Below are 10,365 nucleotides of genomic sequence, written 5' to 3'. Positions count from 1 at the left end.
AGATCTCAAACCTAACTGTATACCTTAAGGAACTAGAAAAAGAAAAATCAACTAGCCTCAAAGCTAGCTGAAGGAAGAAAGTAATAAAGAGTAAAGATAAAATGAAAAAATGAAGTATAGAAAATAATAGAGAAAATAAAAACAAAAGTTTGTTCTTTGAAAAATTCAAGAAAATTGACAAATATTTAGCTAGATTGACTAAGAAAGAAGATTCAAATAACTGAAATCAGAAAGTGGAGACATTAATACTGATTTTAAAGACATCAAAAGGATCATAGCACTGGGTGCGGTGGCACACACCTGTAATCCCAGAGACTTGGGAGGCTGAGGCAGGAGGATCAAGAGTTCAGAGTCAGCTTTAGTGAGACCCTAAGCAACTAATTGAGACCCTGTCTCTAAATAAAATATAAAATAGGACTGGGGATGTGACTCAGTGGTTGAGTGCCCCTGAGTTCAATCCCCGGTACCAAAAAAAAAAAAGATTATAGGAGAATATTATGGACAATAATAACCTAGATGAAAAAGATACATGCATCTTATAAAACCAACTTAAACAGAGTTAGAAAATCTGAATAGATCAATAACAAGTAAAAAGGTTGGATCAGCAATCAAAAACCTCCCAACAAAGAAAAAGTCCAAGACCAGGCGTCTTCACTGGTGAATTCTACTAAAATTGTAAAGAATTAACACTATCCTTTTTCAATCTTTTCCAAAATATCGAAGAGGAGGGAACATTTCCAACTCAGCCTAGAGGTTAGCATTACCCTGACTTTAGAGACAAAGACAATACAAGGAAACTGCAGACCAATATGTCTTATGCATAGAGATGCAAAACTCCTCAACAAAAATATCACAAACCAAGTTCAGTAGCATATTAAAAGTATTATACACCATGACCAAGTGGGATTTATTCCTAGAATGCAAGGATAGTTCAACACACACACACACATACACACACAACCAATATAATGTACCACGTTCATAGAATAAAGGAAAGAAACCCACAGTTTACATCATATTAAAATATGGGAGTCTGAAAGCTTTGACCCTATCATCAGGAACTTTTGTCACTTCAATTCAACATAACAAAGGAAGTTTTAGTCAGTGTAATTAGGCAAGAAAAAGAAATAAAATGGATCTAACTTGGAAAAAAGAAGTAAAATAATCTTTGTCTCCAGATCACATAATCTTACCTTATCTTATACTACATATAAAAATCACCTCAAAAAGAAGCTAAGACCCAAATTTAAGAAGTAGAACTTCAAAACTCTTAGAAGAAAACATGAGGGGACATCTTAAAAATCTTGAATTTGGCAATGATTTCTTTAGCATGACACTACAAATACAGAAACATGAAAAAATAAATTGCACTTCATCAACATTAAAAAGTGAATTGTACTCTGAAAATGGATAAAATGCAGTGTTAGTCTGTTTTTCATCTCTGTGACAAAATGGCAGAGGTAATCAACTTAATAAGGGAAAAGGCTTATTTTGACTTGCAGTTTCAGAAGTTTCTGTCCATGGTCACTTGGCCCTGTTGCTTTGGGCCTATGATGGCAAAGTACACCATGGCAGCAGGATGTGATGGAGGAGTCCTATGTACTTCATGGTGCCTGGGAAGCAAAAAGAGAGAGAAAGAAGGGACCGAGGCACAATTTTTCCCTTTGAGGCATGCTCCATTGACCTGGCTTCCTTCCACTACGCCCCACTTCTTAAAGGTTCCAACCCTGCGCAGTAGCACCACTAACTGGCAACCAAACCTTTCAGCACAGAACGGGCCTTTGGGGAACATTCAAGATTCACATTATATAGAACAGGGGAAATTTTACGTTATATACTTTTTATCGCAATAAAAAAGTAAAAAAAACAAAATAAACAACCTCAACTAGGACATTCAAACTCCTCAATTCCAATCTAAATATTTATTGTTCTGGAAGTCTCTCTTGGTTCTTCCTTTCTCCCCAATCCTGGGACCTGGTGCCCTTTCTCTAAGAACTCATTGTACCTGATGCATTTCTGATTGAAGTTTTCCCTTCTTGTAAGGGCACTGTTTGTTTGCAAGGTGGTCACAGGATGACCAGAACTCTCATCTCCTGATGAGTTCCCTCCAGGAAGGGTTGCATAGTGGTTAAGACCTCAGGCCCTAGAGCTGGGCTCATATCTCTGCTCTGCCTCTGACCACTGAATGACCACGGGCAAGTTCCTTAACCACTCTGGGCTCCTATATCTTCATCTATAAAATGAGGGTGATGATAGCACCTACCTGATGGAGCTGTGGTGAGGGCTCAACAAGGCCACGTACCTAAAGAAAGGTCTTAGAAAGATACCTGACGCACAGGATGTGTTCAATAAGTGTTATCTCTTACGACCCAGACCTGACGAAAGGCAGGTGGCTAGACAGTTTGTACACTCAACGTTCAGCCACACTCCCTGCTCCTCCGTCCTCTGGGTGCCACCTGTCTTTGTGTGTGAGTGTTCGAATGTTGAGCTGTGTGCCCAGGTACCCCCATGGGAACAGGAGGGAGCAAGGTCCTTGTGCCCCGTCTTCCGGTCCTGCTTGGACACCTCCCCAGTCCCTGCTGACCTGGAGTAGGGAAGATTGGATGGATGCCCCGCCCCCCGGCCATCCTACCCTCAGGGTATTGTCCTCAGTGGCAACAGGAGCCCTGCGCTTCCCTCTTCTCCCTGAATTTTGACTGTCCCTAAAGTGGGCCCCTGGGCATGACCAGGTTGGGAGGATGGGAAGGGCTCTGATTCGGGGTTAGCGTCATTCCCCGCCACCATATCAAGCAGGGCCCTTTCATCAGCCGGAAACAGCTGCACCCAGCTGCCCCAACAAGTCCAGGCGGGGGTTCCCTGCCCCTCCCCAGCCTGCCCCTCTTGCCCCCCTTCCTCAGCTGACAGTCACTCTCACCCTTCCCCGGATGCAAGGGACAGGCTGGGGCAAGCCAGGGACATACTCAGTTTCCCTTTCCTGCTGCCCCTCCCCTGGGTGACACTCACCTCCTCCCCCTTCTATTTTTCCCTCCCCTACTCCCTCCACTGCCCCAGCCCCATCTGTTAGAAGTCCCCAGGACCTGGCTAGGGTGACAGCCTGTGGAAGTCCACAGCAGGCTGGTTGTGGTGGGGACTGAGCTCCTTGGGCAAGATTCTTCAACTCAAATGCTGGAACAGCAACACTGGGCAGAATCTCAGAGCACAGAGAGGGAAAGCACATGCTTAGGGTAACACAGTGGCTTATCCCACAGCCTTAGTTTCCTCATCTGTCTATGTAGGGATGCCTGGGAAATCTCCAGATTTCTTTCCAGCTCTGATATTATGGGCCTGCTCAGAGCCTTTTGCTCCTCTCCTCCTTCTCCTGTTTTTCCCTGTAAAGTGCTCAGGTATACTGGTGGGGACACCTGGGGGTGGAGTGAAGGAAGGAGATCTTCCCAGTAGATTCAAGGAAACTCTTTCCAACAATACAATTGTGTCAACTAAGGGACCAGTAGCTGTTGTGTTTGGGTTGCTGAGTCTGGGAGATGGCAGAAGGGTTCTGCTAGGTTCACAGCTCTGGGCCCTATCCACTGGACCATCCAGCCTGGAGACTGACAGGGTCCTGACATTCAACTTCTGCCAGCATCTGACTGTTCAAGCAACCTCAAGGTAGGAGAAGGGCACATCTCAATAGTGAGGTAACAACCTGGGTAGGACCCAGGGGGGATGCCAAATGGGGCTAGTGAGGGGGAGGCCTGCTGAGACAAGCTCAGAACCTAGGTACCTGGAAGTGCAGATTGGGATGTTCCTGCCCTGTCCCCTCCAAGGGTCAGGAACTAGACTGGGGTATGGAGGAGTCCTGAAGGTCAGAAAGACACTCCTCTTCCTCCTTCACTTCTGACTGCTCTGTTCAAAAGATTGAAAGGGACAGGCGTGGTGGTGCATGCTTATAATTCCAGCACCTTGGAGGCTGAGGCAGGAGGATCACAAGTTCAAAGCCATCCTCAGCTACTTAACAAGGCCCTAAGCAACTCAGTGAGACCGTCTCTAATTTAAAAAAAAAAAAAAAGGACTGGGGATGTGGCTCAGTGGTTCAGCACCCTGGGTTCAATCCCTGGTACCAATAAATAAATAAATAAATAAATAAATAAATATTAATTAATAAATAAAAAAAAAGAAAGAAAGAAAAAGAAAAATGAGTGAAAGGGCCTCTCTAAAGTGACCACAGGGTCTTCCCTCATGTCCAGTGCTGTGGACGACGTTGAGTCTCCTCAAATTCATATATTGATATTCCACCCCCAATCAATGGTATTTGAACATGGGGCCTTTGGGAGGTGATTTGGGTTGTGAGGGTGGTGTCCCCAAGGTGGAATTGGTGCCCATAGAAGATACCAGAGCACTCTCCCTCTCCCTCCCACTCCATGTGCACACACCAGGAATTAATCAGGAATAGAAGAGAGCCCTCACTAGGACCCAAATTGACCAGCACGTTGATCTTGGACTTTGCAACCTCCAGAACTGTGAGAAATAAATGTCTGTCATTGAAGCCCCCAGCCTGTGCTGTTACAGCACTGAGTCAGGCCCTGCGCCAGGCAGGGAGCAGGTGGGTTGCCGAGCCCTGGAGTGTGCTCTGGAAACCCAGCGTTTGTCTCTTATCCCCACCCTGCCCCTGCTTCTCTGTGAGCCCTGTGACACTAGCTGAGCCTTGGGATTTGGCCTCTGCATCTGGACAATGGGTTCCTGCCTTGCTACCCTGGGTGGATATGGGGATTTCCAGGAAGGAGAGGGTAAGGACAACATGACCCTTCAGCATCTACCTGCCCCAAGGGCTGAGCAGTTACTGCCAACAAGAGAATTGTCAACCAATCCTAGGTCAAAACACCCGTGTCTCCAGGGAATTTCTGACAGCAGCAAGCAGGCCGTGGCTCTGCCTGGGGCTTAGTGGGAGCCAGCAGGCCTGGCCCATGGCTGTGGCAGACAGAAGTCCATTTACACTCAAGGAGGAGGAGGCGCGGCTCCCTACGGAGGGCCACACATTAGACAAAGTGGTTGGCCGCGTACATCTGTCTTGTAAAACCACAGAGCTCCCTCCCCCAACCAGACCAAATGCTGCTTTGGTCCTGGCCCTCCATCCTTTTCTCATCTCTCTCTGCCCCTCCCTCACTACTAGGCGCATGTTCTGTCTCTCACCACATTGAGAGTGCCGTGAGGGTCTTGGCTGTGCTGTCCTGGGGCCCAGCACAGTGTCTGGCTGCAAGCGGCACCATTAGGTGAAGGAGGAGATGGTGTAGGAACCCGGCCCTTGCCTGCTTCCCTGTTCCAGGACCAAGCCCCTTGCTTGGATGTGAAACTTCAGTGGAGGGTAATATGATAAGTTCATGGGCAAGTATGTCTGGGGAGGGCTGTGGGGTCCAAAAGAAGAGAAAGAGAGATACTGTTTCAACCCAGACCCTGGGAGGTCTGGGTAGAAACTGGAGGTGGAAGATAGGGGTGTATAAGAGGTGCCCTGGAGCAGCGGGCCTCCTCCTTCTCAAGCCTTCTCACTTGGAGCTGCATGCTGTGGGGTGGGTCGTCCTCAGCTCCAGACAAGCACTCCTAGAACCACCCCTACCAGATCCTTGCTGACTCTACGTCTATTGTGGCATTTGGGTCCCAGGGATAACTTGTCAGGAGATAGAGTTTGGTGCCTAGGGACTTAGAAGGTCCGAGAGAGGCCCTGAGGTCAAAGTCAACATAGAAAGGCCTTGTAGGGAGACATGGAGTGGTGGGATGGTGGTAGGTGGTGACTTGGGCGTTCCCTATCCTCACGTCTGTCTCTTGCAGAAGGTTGCCAGATAAAATATAAGCTTCTCAATTAAATCTGAATTTCAGAGTCTGGGACTCCCTTCTGCAAAAAGAGAATAAACATTTTTTTAGTATAAGTATCTTTCGAATATTGCTTGGACCATGGATGTCCTGCACTCACCTGGCAACCCTCCTCCCTGTGTCAAACATGCTTCCTCCCCCAGGCTATCTGGGTGTGGGGAGCACTCAAGTTCAGGAGGACTGCCCCACCCCAAAGAGCTGGGAAGGCCCTGGGATGTGCCAGCTCCATGGCTGTTGCCACAGGTACAGACAGTGGCTGTGGTGAGCCAGTGGTGAGGCGGGATGTGTGTTTAATGGGGGTGGGGGTGAGCTGGGCAGTGGCAGAGCCAGAGAGACAAGGGAAAATTTTTCTGTGGGTTCCTGTCTCCTCCCCTCTCCAGACACACTGCCACTATGGGCCTGAGTCACTGGGGGAAGGGGCTGGGACAGACCAAATTTTTCCACTCGGCCCCCAGCTGGGTCACCTGGTTCACCTGATGGACCCCACCCACTCAGAGGGAAATTCCAGTCCGAAATCCTGTCCTGCATTTTTACTCTGGCCCGCCAGCTCTGCATTGTGGGTTGGAGAGTTCCACGGGGCCAGGGGACACCACTGGGCAGGGGTACTGGCTCTGGGACTTTCCTTCTGCTTAAACAGAGAGGCCTGCTGAGGGAGGCCTGTGTGGTCACAGCTGGGACAATCACAGAGCTGAGTATGGGGGTCACAGAGGTGAGAAATTCGAGGCGGTGACAATGCTTGTAAAGATTTTGCTTACCACCCTCAAGGTTTGGTTGACACCAATTTAAACTGTCCCTCACCTGGGCATGTGCACTCCCTTCTCAGTTGCTGGCTGGTGGTGGAGGGACTCTGATAACAGAGCTTTTGCCAATGCAATGCCCAAATTCTTCAGCCCCAAATATAGGGCCCTTTGTGTCCAGACCTTAAGGTGCCTTCCCTTGGTTACCTGCTGTTGTTCCCTTTTGTCCTTTGGGCTCTATTCCAGGTCCTCAAACTAAATGTTGACAGGGGCCAGACAGGTAACTGGGGACAAGGGATGTGGGCCGGGGGTGGGGGGAGGTCTGCCACTCAACTTCTCAATGGTTGTGCATTTCTGGAATTTAAGTCTCTGAAGCCACCACCCTCCCCCAGCCTCACTGTTTACTTTCTGGCTACAGTAATGGGCTGCACCTTTTTTCAAGGACAAGGACGCTGTGCAGGCTGTGCAGGGCTGTGCAGGTCAGTGCCAGTGGGCCAGACAGAACATGTCTCAGGACCGGATGTGGTCCAGGGGGTGCCAGTTTGCAACCTTCCCACCTGGCCAAATTTACCTTTTGCTGTTCCCTATAGAGCCCTCCCATTCCTGTCTCTGTGCCAGAGTTGGAGTCAAATGATGACTCTGTTCATTTACTGTAGCTGTGTGACTTTGAGCAGGTACTTCATCTGAGCTTTGGTTTCCTCATCTGTAAAATGGGTATGTTAGGACTAGGGGTATTGTTCAGTAGTAGAGCGCTTGCCTAACATTTGCAAGGCTGGGAGTTTGATCCCCAGCACCTTACATAAAAAGGGGGGCATGTCCATAGTATCGACCTCTGATGGCAAAATGAGAGATAAATGTTAATATGTAAAGAGTACTGAGGAAGAAGAGTGCCATATGTGGTCATCTGTAAACATAAACCACAATTATGTGGCTTAAATACAGCCTCCTCCATGAAGCCTTCCCCAGACCTGCAGTTGGATGATCTCGCTCTCCACTGAGCTCCTGTGGTCTCCTTGTGTTATAATCAGTGTGTCCACAAACCTGACTCTCCTATGTGATTGCCCACTGCTGGAGACCAGGTCCCTGACTCATTGATCTTTGTGTTTCTTGGCCATTCATTCAACAGTTACTGAGTGTCTTCAATAGCCAGACACTGTGTCAGGGGGCTGGAGATAAGATGGTGAAAAGATATGGCCGGCGGTGAGTGTCCACAGGGTGACTCTGGACTGGAGGAGTCACCTTGTAGCTCCCTCATCACCACAGAGTGGGCGGGAATGGAGTGGAGTCTGGGCCTGCGGTTCCCAGGCTGGCAACCCCAAGGGCAGCCCTACTGGCCATGTGGCCCCTTGTGCCATGAGGGCAGGGCTGAGCAGGCACTCTGTGAGCAGCGAGCACGTAGAACACAGGGATGCCAGTTCTCCCTGCCTGCCTTGGCAACTCCAAGTAGAGCCTGGGATGGGCCTGGAAGGATGGGTGTCCCTCACTCCTGGGTCAGCCTGCAGTACCCCCAGAGACATTCACTCAGCTCCAACCTCAGGATTCAGCCTCATACCAAAAATGCCACCTGGAGAGTGACTGTTAACTAAACACCTACAAGTTCTAGAGCCAGACTCCCTAGGGGGTGATGCCCAGCAAGTTACTTACCCTCTCTGAACCTCAGTTTCCTCGTATAAGGAATTATATGAGTTAATACCTGTGCGGTTTTTATGGGCTGGTAATGCTAGGGTGGAAGATAGTCCTGGCCCACTCCTGGCTCATTGTGGCAAGGACAGAAGGGAAGGCACTCCAAAATCCATTTGCAGGAGTACGTGCTATGATACAGGCAAGAGGGACAGGCTTCCTTTCCAAGGCCCACAGCTGAGTGGAGATGCTGAGTGTGTGTAGTTCTGGCAGACTCTGACTGCGGAGACTTGGTGGGCCATGGGTGGGAGGGGTGGCCACTATCTTGGCCTCCTGCCTGCACCCCAGCAGGATGCATCTGTGGCCTCAGAAGGCAGGGGGGTGGGGAGGAGATGCTGAAGGAGTGGGCTCTAGGGAAGACCCTGACTCCCCTCCCCCATCCAGGCCAGGACGAAAGCCCCTTCCCTAACCCCTTAAGTCCCTGGTCTTGGTCCTCATTAAAGGCCCTGATCCCCTCGCCCTCACTGCAGATGCAGAGGCTTCCACTCCCAGGTCTGGTGGGGAGGGGACAAGCTAGGGTCTCTGTCCTTCCCCTGCCCCCAACCAGGCTGGGCTTAGGTATCTGATGGGTCACTGGGCATCCTTGGGCCACTAGGACCCCAGGACAAATCTTCTGAGAAGTACAGGAGGGAGAAGACAGGCCTCTGACTGGAGGAGAACTGGGAAAAGAGGGTAAAGGGGAGGAGGTGGTGGCAGAGTTCTGACCAAGTAGGAGAGTCCCTGGCAAGAGCCGCTTCTCCCTTCCTTTCGCCCCCTGCCACCTTGGAGATCCCCTGCTGAGGAGTGCCTAGAAGGCAGACCAGGCACCCAACCCAAGCACTGCTGCGGGAATGGAGCAGAGAGGGCTGAGGGGCCAGGCCCGGGCTCCGGAGGCCTTCATTTCTGTGGCTGTCTACGGGGGCTGGTCATTTTCTCACTTGCTCCTTCTTCCCCTCCTGGGGCCAGCATGAGGGCAGAGGGAAAGGCCAAGGGTGACACATTTTGGCAGGTAAGCATAGTAAGTGCTGGAGCAGGCTGAGGTCAGTGTTGGCTGCGCGTCTGTAGTCGGCTGCTGATCCTGATGGCCTAGTGCCGTCTGCTTGTATGGTTTCCACTGGCCCAGGGTTCCTGGAGAAAAGTGGAGCAATCCTGTGCCTTCCCTTTTACCTCCATTCCTCCCTGGAGCTGCTGAGAACAGCTTCTCTAGGCTTTCCCCACTGAGCTGCATAAAAAGGGCTTTGTTGGGAAGCCCAAGGTTTTCTTTGCTCACTCCCATGACCCCTTCTACCGGGCCTCCAGGACCAGGGGTGCTCACTTGGGGGCTGTCAGGAACTCTGGGGAGGAAAGACAGCCTTGTTCCCAGGCAACTCCCTGACCAATGGGCCAAGATACAGCCTCCATGTCTCCCCAAACACACTTGCCCCATGTATCATCTACTGTTGGTTGAAAGGGGAAGGTGGGTCAGTTACACATACCACATAAGAGATCCACCATTCTTCATCCAAAGCAAGACAGACAGTTAAATTATGTGCTAACGAGAAGAAAGAACAGTGCTAATTAAACTATGACACAGTGCCTTCTTGTTATTGATTGCAAGGCGCATCCTGATTTCAAAAATGTTAAAATGTGAAAAATGTGTGTCAGAGAACCAAAATAAAGTGAAAAACATTTCTATCAACATTTCTCTTGGATACACATTTTTTTTTTTATTCCCCGCATCTAATAGTGTTTACATAGGAGGGTTGGTTTACTTGGAAGCGTTGTGCTGAAGTGTAAATCTATGGCATAGTGCCTGGTACACAGTAAACCATCATTACAAGTTAAATGTTATTGCTATCATTATTATATAAATATGGATTTTGTATGAACAGAAAAGTCCTTAGTGTTCTCTAATCTCGTAATATTCTAAGTCTAAGGTCTTGGAGCATGCAAGTGGCTTGAGATAGAGAAATCAGGAAAGTCACAGAGGCCGCTTGAAGGAGCTGAAATGGATGGCTCAAATCTGCAGCATCCCCAGGACCTTCAGAGGCATCAGAAGCGCGCTGAGTTCAAAGGTTACTTTTGCCAATCTCCCAGTCAAGCCAGTTCCCTGACTTAACCAATCCATCAATCAGTTCATTCATTCATT

Source organism: Sciurus carolinensis, chromosome 7 (genome assembly GCF_902686445.1).
Source record: "Sciurus carolinensis chromosome 7, mSciCar1.2, whole genome shotgun sequence".
NCBI lineage: Eukaryota > Metazoa > Chordata > Mammalia > Rodentia > Sciuridae > Sciurus > Sciurus carolinensis.
This window is presented reverse-complemented; position numbering follows the sequence as displayed.